The 13,303-nt window shown below is 37.9% G+C and overlaps 1 long non-coding RNA gene across 2 annotated transcripts in view; it reads right to left on the reverse strand.

Annotated features, from left to right (window-relative positions):
* Positions 1-8,372, reverse strand: part of LOC118170144 — a 63,047-nt gene extending 54,675 nt beyond the window's left edge. For both annotated transcript variants that reach the window (XR_004752520.1, XR_004752521.1), the window contains exon 1: positions 8,316-8,372. This is a non-coding gene — a long non-coding RNA (uncharacterized LOC118170144). The remainder of the gene's footprint in view (positions 1-8,315) is intronic.
* Between the last annotated feature and the right edge of the window lie 4,931 nt (positions 8,373-13,303).

Genomic DNA, 13,303 nt, shown 5'->3' on the forward strand with positions numbered 1-13,303 from the left:
GGAATCAGTACGAGAAACAAACAGTGCAGTTACTACTGTGAAGTTTGCCTGGGATCTTGGTAACTGTGCAACAAGGCTTGCAGCATAAACTCAGAAATCATCCAGTTTAAGATTTCATCACAGATGGCACAGAAGACATTGCAGAGTTACGCGTTGTGTTACACTTCAGAGAGGCACAGGAAGTGGTTTCTGTATAAAAATGCATTTCTCTTCTAATCAGCACAACGTAATCATTTATGTCATACACGTTCAACAGACACATTTGCAAACTGGCTACTTTTACAAATTATAATAATAATAAAAAAAGTCCTGTATCAGGTGACTATAGGGAAGGAAACAGGTAAAGAGTGCTGAAGTGGGAGTTGAAGAAGGCTGGGAGGGCTGGGGAGAAGGGAACCAGAACTGGGAACTACTCTTCCAAACACAGTGCAGATTTTTTTTTTCTACCCCCTCCCAGATCGTCACTGTTAAAGAAGTGAAACAACCCCTCGATGCAGACTTTATCTGTACAGAATTCACAGTGTCAAAACTGTAACCCAAACAGACAGGGCAGAAAGCCTCAAATTAAATACATAGATTCAAAATGCATGCAGATTCAGCTTCAGGAAGAAGAAAGGAAGAAAAAGTCCCAGGCCATCTTCCCTAGCACTGAAGAGTGTATTTCACACTTCCCTAGCACTGCTTCTTATATTTCACACCTGTAAGCGTGGGAATTGGCATTAGCCAGACATCATGTCAGACTGCCTTCTCACTCCTATATACAGCCATTCAGCTTTCTTCTCCTCCTTCAGTAGAAATTCTCAAGTAACTTCTCCTTTGTCTTCCAGGCTACTGGCTGTGCCCCAGAGAGTTCTGACTGTTAAAAAGCACAGACTTCATATTTCTAGTCTCTGGCAACACTTGTTCCTTTATTTCAGAAAGGAATTTCTTTTTCCTTAAAAGCTGGCTCTGCTGATTCTGGTGTCCTCATCTCAGATTTTGATCTACCAGCATCAAAGACATTCTTCTGTTCAGTGTGCCTCATCAATCAGACAATAAAAAGCAGAGAAGTTTCAAGCAAGGCTAGTGGTTCCTCAGGAGACTAAAGGCAATTAATGACATGTTTTTCTGCAAGGAGCAAAGCTAACAAACCCTGATTTTCTATGTATCTGTGACATTCAGCTTCTACCCTGTCTGTAACAATCAGCCCACTGAGCTTCTCTGCCTCATGCCTCCTACCTTACCCTTACCCAGTTCCTCCTGCACCTTACCGTGATGAACAACCAAGCATCCAGTTCCCTCTCGTTCCTAACAGGAACATCAGCAGGACCTCAGCTTTCTCTGGGCACCCTTACCTGGTCCATCACTTGCAGGACAGCTCACAGTATGGCTTGTCCAGAGCCACAGGGGTGCTTAAGGATCAGCAAACTGCTGTCAGGCAGAGTAAGTAATGTTTGCACCATCCACAAAAAGCATATTAATGCACACACAAAATGAACAATTCTAATGAAAACCATTCATAGCTATAGGACAGCAATTCAACAGTTGTCAGGTACAGCTGAAACACGCCAATAAGTGTGGACATTATTAGGAAGCACTAGACAAGCGAGCCACAAAGAGCAAGAACAAACAGGGTGAGCGCAAAAAAAAAAAATCTTTGAAAACCAGGCAACCAAAAGAATGAAATCTTTCAATGACTGAACTGCAACCCTGACTCAGTCATATGTATTGGTCAGGAACTGATGGGAACTACCACAGTTGTGACATTGACCATCATTATTTTTCCAACAGAGATGTGAAAACAGTAATTTTATTAATACCTGGATCATGATGGTTGAGTGCCATTTTAACAATATTAAGCTTGAAAATGAACAGAAGTTGATTAGACTCACACTAAACAGACTCTAAGTCATTTACTTCCTCTCAAGTATGTGATTATGCTGGATTATTCACCATCAAATGATCTAGGAGCACACTTAGAGGAAGCCTCTGATCATAGTCATTCAGCTGCACAATAGACTCATCCTGTGGGCTCTTTGGAAGTAATTTTTGAACATAGCATTCAGTCCCATTAGCAAGAAGTGAACGGGTAATTATTTCAACATTTTTAAGCCAACATCTGACCCAACCTACAAACCAACACTTTCACTGCTGGCCAAGATTTGGAACAAGCCATACAGATTAAAAAGCGTCTCATATATATAGAGCTGGTTAATCACTTCTCCTACCTATGTCTGTCTCCGTAAGATTAATTGGCCTGTACCTTGCCTTCACATGCCATTGTCAACTGTTTCAAGTGAGAACTGAGCTGACTTTGCAAAATACTCTAAGAAAAAAAAAAAATCATTTAGAAGGCAGCAACTCAGGGAAACAGTAACCTTCTAGCAAATTATGCCTGCCTTCTGGTCAATGGCTTTTATAGGTAATTGTGATTGCTGCTGCTTGTGAAGACATCTACATGAAGGGCTTGTAGTTTTCTCCTCCCTCTTATTAATAAATCTAACTCTGCAGGTAAAAAATAAATAAAAATGAAGGAACTTAACAGAGCTTAACTTACTCATTAAGAACATGGTAGTGGCCAATTCAGACCCCGGAATCAAAGAATACTCCCCTTGTTTTGTTGGGTGTCTCCCCTCCTCCCACAGATAAAAAGTCATAAGGATATAAACCAACTGTACTAATTGTAGATGATGAAAATAAGGCATAGAATTTCTGCGTAGAGCCTAGAATAAATGTCTTTATTTTCAGTATTCCTCACAGATATACTGCATTTATTAAACAGGGCCATGGCTGTCCCATGAATTTCAGCTTTCCGTGGTCAATTAAAATTGAGTAAATAAATGTTAACATTCTGATAATTTACAACTTTGCTTTTAGTGCTTTAAGTACAAGAAACTATGGAACTGTATCTTTTTTTGTGTGCAGAAAATTTCTGGCATGATTCCTTCACCACATAAGACTGTGTTTCTTTTGTTCACTCCACTTTGTAAGCTACCTATGTGAAATCTAGTTAAGTTTCATTCTTCTTCTTTTAACCTGCTATTAAAAGGAAGATGTCCATGCCTTAGCTTTAAGCCAGCCGATCACAGGAGCAGCAAATCAATATGTTTCTTTAAGAAGGTTGGAAATGCCATCAAAGGGAAAACAGTGTTTATTTCAGACTCTGAACTAGTTCTAAACTGAGGGGCACAAGAAAGATGCAATTGAATGGCTTTGCTAAGAAGCAACTTAATGGCATGGGACTAACATCTGGACAAAGAAAAAAAAAAAGGTGTTAGAGGAGAAACCACACAATTATTACTTACTTTATCTTGTCACATCCTAGGCTGACCTCTATTTAGCGTAAAAGTGTGCTGTGTTATAGTCATTGACTAGATGTTCCCTTATTTGTAGGAAATAAATTTTCACAAGAGGAAAGATTATTTAATTTTCAAGACCGAGAGTTCCTGCAAAGGAATTGTTTAAACATCTGCAAAGCCAAGGAGAAATGTTTCACAGCAGCAGTGAAGTAAAAGCTCTGACTGAGGATTTACAAACCATATGTGAAACTATTTCAGACAGTTCTTAATCACTAGTTTAAAAATCAGCAGGCTCTCTGAATGTCACTGGTATCAAAGTGAATGTCACATACCGCAAAGGATTAAATATTTTTTAAATATATTTTTTAATTGGCAACACTTGAAATGGATATGAGAGATTTTCAGGAAAGTCCAGAAAAAGTGGAAGGGATAGAACACCAACACCGCACTCACTGCGGATGTACCCTTTCATGAAATGCTTATGGAAACACTGGAAAGATTTTCAGAGTCAACCTTCTCCAAAATAGGAGAAAACTAGCCTTTAAAAATAGAGAGGGAAGCTAAGATGACACAAAGATGAGAAAAAAAAGGAGACTCGAGCAATTTATAGTGTTATGAGATCAGACCTTCTGTGTAAATTCATACAGCTCCTCTGTTTGTGACAGACTCCAAACAAGGTCTTTATTTCCCCCCAAAAAAGCATTTCCTTTTCTAATGTGTATGTCAAACAGCAGTGGTGAATTACAGAAGCTAGGAAACCCAGTGATGAAGTGCCTCAATAAACCTAAATCAAGCATGGCTACCTCTGTTCAAAAATGTAGCAGTTATTAAAATACTCCTAGACCTGGCTTGGCTGGAACATCAACATGAGCTTGACTGTTTGCATCAGTGATAACCCGTGAAGGGCATCACCTCCTTCCTCAGGGCGGGCACAGCATGTGGCACAGACCCAGCCTGTCTTACATCAAATCCACCAGCAGTTCAGCCTGGCTTCTAGAATACCTGTCCAAAACAAGCTGGCTTTTAAAAAAACATAACAAAACAAAAACAACTGCAGATTGCTTTTGAGGTTACACCAGCATTCCTTTAAGGACTTATTACAACATTTAACTGCCATTTCAGCTGTGAGCGTAACATGACTGCATTTTTTCCATTTTTTGAAAATGCATGACTGCGTTTTCCATTTTTCGCTTTTTTTTTTGTTCTCACTCCTTAAAACATAATTGGAATACATAAAACAAGATCCTCAACAATGCCCCTGGTTTTCCAATGCAAAATATGAAAATGTTATCAAAATGTTTCTACTGTACTTAACATGTTTCAGAGGGGACTAAAGCAGTCTTTGAAAAGAATAAGTAGTCATACATACAATCATCTGCAATGTACAGAGCATTAAAATATAATTTATGTTTATGAGACATTGTGAGGTGCAATAAATCATTGTTTTCATTTGTAGAGCAATATTAGTAGTGATTTAACTGAAGAAATACTTCCTCGTGGCCCATAGGAGTGAAAGGTTAATGGCATAATGAATTCCTACAAAACAAATAGTAGACTTCCCCTATCCTTCAGCCAGCAGGTGGTAAATTAGCAGGTAATAAAGTGTGTATGTAATCTATATTTACAGGCCAATAAATAACATTCAGGGGCTAGTTTTACCTGCTCTACTTGATAGTACATTACTGGCACTGGATAGAGCTCCACAGCATCTAGGAGAGGTGCAGAGAGCAAAAGCTAATGGATTTCGCAGCAGCCTGACTTTTAGCACTGCTATATGTCAGATATCATCAGAAAGGCGTATCTAGAATATTATAGCAATGCTCATAAATTCCACACTGCGCTGTAATAAAGTACTGCTTCTACATGTGGCAAATACACATTCCTGTGGTCCCTTCAGCTTGTGACATTTACTCTGCTATCCTATTAATACTGGTGGCATTTCAATCGGGTAATGGAATAGTAGAGGAAAAAAAAATTCTTAATATGCAGCACCAGTATAAAGGACCAAAAAAAAAAAATTACTTCCTAAAATAACATACTACTTCTCACTCTGAAAGTTGAGCGTATTATCAAGGTATTTCTCTGAATGGGCATTAATTATCCATTCAATCTGCAAGACTTGTACAACACATTGATGCTCTCCAGTTACAAAAAATAATGTTGCTTTGCAATACAATTAAATTCAAATATTATTAAAAAGTACTTTTTTTAAAAAAAAGCTGTCACTAATTTTTACCCTAGCCAGTCTCAGCTTTCCCTTTATATATATATATATATATACACACACACATACATGAAACTAAAAAAATCATATATAAGCTCTTATCATTATCCCAAATAACACATTTGCATTGGTAAGCTGATTTAAGAAAATCTGAACAGATCAAGAAACGTTATCTACCAGGCCTTGTGTATGCCTATTTCCAGCTTTCAGGAAAATAATGCAGGAGTAAAACAAACCAAAAAATCCTGCTTCTTACAGTACTTGAATGAGGAGATGAAAAACTAAATTTTCTGAAGTGGCAGAACACTAGAAGAGTAAATAATATGGCCACAGAGCTACCAATGCCATTAAATTCCTGTTCCTGTGAGAAAATACACCACCCTGTGCCACAACTGCAGACAGACCAAGGAATACCATGAGTTAGCCTGTACCTTATTCATTTTAACATGCTTTTAGTTGGACTTTTTCCCATCATTCCCGTCTCAACATAAAGATAAGCTGATGCTTAGAGCATTTTAAGTAAACAAAATCACAGCTGTGTCCAAAATATGTAACAGAAATAATCACGCTTTTTGTAAAGCAGTATGCACCCAAGAAAGTCAGTGCTATTTTTTATTCTGGTCTTACAGTAGAAGGGATGTCTCATGGCCTCCACACCCCCACCAGGGCAGATGCTGGAACTGTGGAACAATGGCTTTTTAAAGAGCAGTCACCACTTTTAAATAGGCAACATATGACTCATCACAGGAGCTCAGGGCTTTTATCTAGTGATGAAAGGGGACAACATTCTGGAGTCCTGCTGGAGCAGGGACTTGGTAACTGGCTTCACAAAACGCTTTGCTTTTGTGTTCTCCTTTAAAACACTGCATAATTGTTTTGACTGCTGTATAAGAATAGCTAGCTGTGGATTGCAAGTTTTTTTGATTTTGAACTTTGACTTTTCCAACAGGGCCACACATTCAGTTTGGGCATATGCATATCTGCAAGCATTTTGCAATGGCTAGAGCAACACACCCTTTTGCATTTAGCTGGCAATTTTTAACACCTGTTTGAGATAGGTGGAAGCTACTCAGTAGCAGAGCAAACAGAAAACCTGTTTACAACAGTGAAAAAACATTTTAAAAAAAACAACACATCTCTTCATGCTTTTTAGGTAATATTTCCTTATGCTAGAGAGTAGGCTTCAAAACAATTTTAAAAATCATATTAGGTACGGTTTCTTGCACATATGAAGGTTATACTTCTGTTAATCTGTATTTTGCATTTCTAAGCCCAGACCCTCCTGCATAACCATACTATCTAGGCTGAAATAATTTTGTTGGTAACAACATAACTATTTAAAACTACGCCCACTGAAACTATGACCAACACCCCAAATACTATTAGGGAGCCTTTCAAATTAGCCCTGGGAGCTCAGGACAGAGCCACTCCAGCACTGGCTGGAAACCCTGCCCTCAGACACACGCCCTTGGTGGCTGGACAAGGGACCCCCCCCGACACACCCTTCAGTCAGCCCCATTTGTTGCAGTCGCACAGTGCCCATGGCCATGCCAGTTTCACTTGGTGCCAAACAACATGAGTTTGGATGTGCAGTTTGTGTACCAAGTCCCTCCTCTGTGAGGCCACCAGCACACAGGTGCCAAATGCTGCTTTATACTTGATTGCACCTGCTGGTGTTCACAGCCAGGAGAAGAATACCTGACAAGATGGTAGCAAAGACAGGAAACCATATTTATTCTCAGCAAAAGACTGCCTATGCTCAAACAGAAAGCCAACAGAACAACAGAGGCTATCAAACTCAATGTTAAACTAGACCACAGCCTCAAAAGAGCCTGTTAATTTGTTTTTTATTTGATATATATTCTCCCTGTGACTTCTTCCTTGTCTGACTTGCTGATTAGCTTCTGGCATTCATTCTTTTTCTCAGAGGCTATAAATCATAATAGATTATAATTAAATGTTAGTTCATTGTATTGTTTGTGTATCAAGTGCAGGTTTCTGTTGCATTAAGAGCTGTATGCACAGAACGAGAAGCTGGCATTCCCAAAAAGAGCAAACAGCCCTGTCTAGACAAGGCTCAGAAAGATGTCCCAGGTGCAGCTGATCAACTTATTTTTTACCCTCCTGAGAGGGGGGGAAAAGACTCAAATAGAAAAAGATATCACCTCTAGCTTGCCACTTAAGAGATAGCGAGTCCAGAAAATTCTGCTCACATTTGTGCAAGGAACAATACACAAGAACATAATTAATTCACTCTAGACATGCTAATCTATTTCAGATGCGTTGATTGTAGTAATCACTAGTTTTTCTCAGTTCTTTCTCCCTCTCCCTTCTTGTCTATTTGATTTTATTCCATAACCCAAAACAGAGGAATGACTGTTCTGAGTCATAACAAGTGCTTACCTAGCCCTATACCTGTCTGCTCCAGCCTTGAGCAAACACCGGCTGAGATGCTACCTGCAGTTCTCTAGTGGTGGTTATATATCTAGTGCTTTCAGAGAGCTCTGACTCTTAGGCCATTTTTTTTTCTACTTAAACTTTTCAAATCTAACTTAGACTATAGCTAAGTCTTTCACAAGCAGTTTTTCACAGCTTGTGTTTTTTTTTTTTTTTTTTAAGCACAGAGCATGCTATTTTGTTAACACTTTAGATTTAAAAAACAAGCCGAACTTTACAAGAAGATTGTAATCTTCTATTTTACTCTAGATGCCCATAATGTATTTTAAATGTTTGCATGTTGTCTGAAAGAAGGGCTATCTTATTCATAGATTAGGTGGCAAGAACACACAGAGGCTGCAGAGCACACTACTCACCACTTTCTCACCTAGACCATTTACAGAGCTCAAACCTCAAGGAAGAAGAACCCATCCATCACATTGCTCCCAGGAAAAAGCAAGAGCTTCCCCCGGGCTGAATTTATATAGACCCCACCCGGGCAGGGGATGAGGCTGGTCCACCCAGGTCCAGGTGAAGCTGCTCAGGGTCTTGTTAAGGCACAATTGGCTCCTCCTGTTCCTCTCCCAGCTTTTGGCTATGTTTGAAAAGCTGTTTTTAACCTTTCAACCTCAGATACAGCCAACCTGTGTCTGAAAGAGCTCTGATTGTGCCCTGAGGGAATTAGCCCAGGTGCACAGCTGTCCCAAAAATCTCCCCTCTGAGACTAAATCTGCACTATTCTCCATGTTGTCTCAGGTTACTGCTGCTTCATTTGATCACAATTCCAACATGATCTACCTGACCGTATTCTCTATACTCTGTTCTCATTAATAGCACTCAAAATTCATTCAATCTGGAATTCAGTTTGAAAACCCATTCCCAGGACCGCATCTCATCCAAGTCAACTGCAATTCAACTCAATGGCAACGCTCAAAGAGATCTTACTGGCGTTACTGGGAATTGAACCAAGAATTTGATCTTTTAACTGCTGAAACACTTATTGCAACTAGCAAATATGACAGTTCCTGATAGCCCAGCCATATTTAGGGAATTACTGATATTTAAATCAATACTGTTTGCTTTCAAGCAAGTGTCTCTGTCCTGCTGCTGTCAGGAAGGCTTTAGCAGATACTTAAATTTAAGGACAAGATGAAATATTTTCCTGAGTCATGCATATTACAAGCATACATGTTACTGAATATAAATTGTAAGTGCATTTAATTACAGTAATTTGTAAATATATCTTTTACACTACATATCACACATGTTGAATTGCCAATAGCTCCTACCATTTTTCCACTTTCAGTATGCTGCTTATTTCATCAGCACAGGCCGTTCTGCTGTTTTTATTCGCCAAACCAGCCTGACTTTATGATTCTGTTCATTTCACACCTGACAACACAGAAAATGCAGAGGTAATAGAGGGGAAATCCTTTAGCAATCAGTAAAATGACCAGAACTGCAGTGGTGATGTGTGCTATTTTCTCAAGCAGCAATAAAAAGCACGTGAATTTTCAAGGGAGCTACAAGTCATTGTTTGCTACAATGACATGCCAGCATATGCTCATGTTATCATTTAATAATATGGAAGATAGCACTCATCATGACCATCGGAGAGCAAAATAACAGGGAGGCAGGTGTTGTCACGCATCTTACAGTGAGGTACTTTATATAACGCTTGCTCTGGCTGTTGATGTTGGAAGCAGATTTTATACAGAAATGAATAAACACAAAAGATGCTGAACATGCATATGCATACAAATGCATGTTCTCCTCTTAGAGGAGTGAAAAAACACTGTATATGCTTTACCTGGAACATCATGGAAAGTTTAGATTCTGAAAAATAATTCCAGTCTTGACTTTGCAGAATCTCACGTTTGACTTCATGATGTTTGCTTGGTTGCAGTTTCTTCTACCTTAGTCTTCTCCAGTGATGACACATTCCTACATGAGATTGGAAAGATAAATTATCCTTTCCAGTGTGTATTAATAGGCTAGAGACTTAAAAATCCTGTATCTGAACTAACACAAAAGTTTCAATGTTTTCACCTAAACAGTGACTTATGCAGTCATTTTTATTTACGAACAATAAATAAGCTACAGTAGGAACCATCTGCTGTTACAATGAATCCAGACAAAACACATCTTCCTCATCAATGGATGCCAGAGGTGGGGAACCAGAAGCGAACCTCCCTGGGTTGAATTTCTGCAAGATGACTAGAAGGAAATACCAGAACAGACACCTGAAACAAGTGGTGGGAGAGAGGTCAGGGGTAGATAAAATCATAAGCTCTTGTCTTGTAAGGAAATAATTCCCCCAGAGTGATGATATGGGGTAAGAAGAGCATCAACACAACAGGGGTTAGATTCAAAACTTTATAAAAGACAGAGCAAAAGACATAGAAGCTGCCTCAGATCTATTTTATGTATTCCTAATCTTATTTCAAATTCATCTTCTGAACTTTTTTTTTTTCAAATAAATTTCTCTGCATGTTACACCATTTAAATATGCTTCAAAAAATCACTGATAATTTTATGTAGAGTTCACAGAAAATGTTGTCATTTTACTTATGCAAGCTAACTTTCTTTCCTGTTATTTCATTTACTGCTCCAATAAATATCAAGACTGCAATGAAACAGAAGCTCATGCACTAAAATATACGCTATGGAACGGGTTCACAGTTTGTACAGAAAGCAACCTGGTAAAATAATACATAAAGAAGGAAATCAAATGCAGATTAGTTATTCAATAAGGCACAATTAATACACATCTAATAAAACTAAACTTTAAGCCAACTATATTTACATAAATATTTGATATATGCTTATTAAGTTTAGAATATATATTGTTTACGCTTGACAATATTAAATAAATTCACTCCTAAAACATCTAAACTGCTCACTAAAGAGATACATGCAAGTATACAAAACCTTTGGGAGGAAACCTTGGTATTTTAGTGGCAATTTGTAAATAATCACTATCCCATTGTCTCTAGTAAAGGCTCTTGTTTCAAAAATATCATATATACAGAAATAAAAGGGGAAATTTCAACAACAATAACAAATAAATACTCTAATAAACTTAAGCCTTTTTTCAGGGAAGGGCAAGACTGTAAAGGCCCCAGGGAAAACAGAAAACAAATGTCATCTTTCTTTTCATATAATTGTATACCCATGTGCTTTATATAATCAAAATGAATACTTCAATTTGCTACATATTTAGCTGGAGGAATAGAAGGCATATGGAAAAAAAGCCCCAGGGGCAAATGATCTCACTCACCTGGAAAACAATGTGTGTGTTAATAGAGTAATTTGTTAATTAAAGATTCTAAGATGCCCACCAAAGCCATTTATTTTTGAATTACCACTTCCTAGAGTTAAACAAGATCCCGGGTAAAATGTAATTAGAAACTCTATTTTTCCTCTGTCTCAGTTGTTTCTGAGTGCAATCAATTTGACAAGTATCCCAAGAGTTACCTCAGTAGCAGATGGTCCACACGCTCACCCAATCAGCACTGTGCACCAAGAACAAAAAAGATAAAACAATTTCACGCCTGTCGCTAGAGCTCCAAGATACAGTGCTGTATTGAATTATCTTCAAATTAAGCTCCTTACTTGCAATGGAACACAAAACAGGGACAACTGCTGAAGACAAATAAGTACTCATTTATAAGACTCCAAGCACAGTGCATTTTTTTTATTATTTTTTTTATTTTTTTTTCCAGAAACACTTAAAATATGGGCGGTGTCTTTTCAGCTCTCTAAAAAATATGAGAATGTGGCCATAACTATTTTACACATTAATTCCCCTGATACCTTGAAATACTTCCCATTGCAACCATGTGGCAGCCCATTACAAAACTGATAGCTGGATATTTATTTTTTTTTAGGAAATATCTACAAATCACCATGCTTCATGTTAAGAACCCCAGTAATTCTATTTTGTTCATTTTGAAAGGAACAAATTCAAATGACTAGCTTGCATTTACAGCAGTAATAAAAAATTATTAGGTAAATAACCCACAGGCATGTATTATTCAGGAAAGTCCTCATTTCCAAAGCTTTCAAGGGTGCTCTATAGGTCACTATGACAGGGGGAAGGAAGAATTGGGTTAGTAAGAAACACCAGCAAGAGCTCTTATGATGCTCATGATGCTGCTGTTGGCTGTGCCCCGATATCCAACTCCTGTGTTACACTTGGCTCAGGAACCCAAGGGATGAAAGAAATTCATATTGCAGTGGTATGGCACTGGGGGGTTATTCTTGAAAGTCCACTCTCAGGTGCAAAATACAGTAGAAAATAGGAGACAAATAGAGGACAGGACAGTGGGAAACTGCATGCTGCACAGTCTGGTTGCTCCTGTTCTTAATGGAGGAATTTGGCCCAAACCATTGGCAGATGATGTTTGAATTATAAGTAATCACAGCAGAGCTTCATTTTGGCAAGTTGCTAAGAGACATGCTGAAGATTTCAAAAGCACCATTGTCTACTCCCCAGAAAAAAAAAAAAAAAAAAAAAAAAAATCCCTAACAAAGAAAACTCACAGTTTATATTGCAATTAGACTTAGAGATTTCTCAAAGAAATGCACCAGTGAAGAGCTATTCTTTATGTGCTCAGCTTTGTTGCAAGCATTTATCACACAGGGACTCTGTTACAGAAGGTGTTGGTCAGTGGTTGGTCACTTATTTATATAGGATTGTTCCCTCTTACTTTGCAGGTTGATTTTAAGAACATGATGTTCTCTTTGCATTAGTACTCACTTTGCCATTTGTACAGTTATATTTATAGAAAAACAAAAACCAAAACCAGCAACAATAAAACATAGCTGTATTTACTGGTTACATATGTAATTACTAAAATACTTATGTGTAGACACACAAAAATTAAATCTACCTCTTTTAAAAATTTTAAATCAAAATCAGGTTATGCATCAGTCAGAGAAAGTTTTGTGAACTCATATCTAAACCTGAATCCACTGAAAAATAGTTTTGCTGTAGTAAGCATTTACAAGCACAGTAATTAACGTTGACATGAAAATAACACAAAGACAGGAGGGTGAAACACTCTAAGCACAGCATATAAGATACAATATCCCATGAAGACACATGGCAAATAATGCTATTCTGTATGCCAGATAATAGGTATTTCAGGGGAAAAAAAAAAAAAAAAGACAAAAATTTCAGCAATGTAGTAGCAAAATGGCTAACATATGAGATTTAGAGTTATATTCTGGCTACTGATGAGGGAGAGGTTTTATTTTTCTTTGGGAACTTTTAGTATTGGTCCATGCTGTAGCTCTGAGAAGTGTATTTATTTTACAGAGAAGACCATTCGTTTTCCTAACTTCCCTGGATATTTTGTTG

The sequence above is a fragment of the Oxyura jamaicensis genome, chromosome 7 (genome assembly GCF_011077185.1).
Source record: "Oxyura jamaicensis isolate SHBP4307 breed ruddy duck chromosome 7, BPBGC_Ojam_1.0, whole genome shotgun sequence".
Taxonomy (NCBI): Eukaryota; Metazoa; Chordata; class Aves; order Anseriformes; family Anatidae; genus Oxyura; species Oxyura jamaicensis.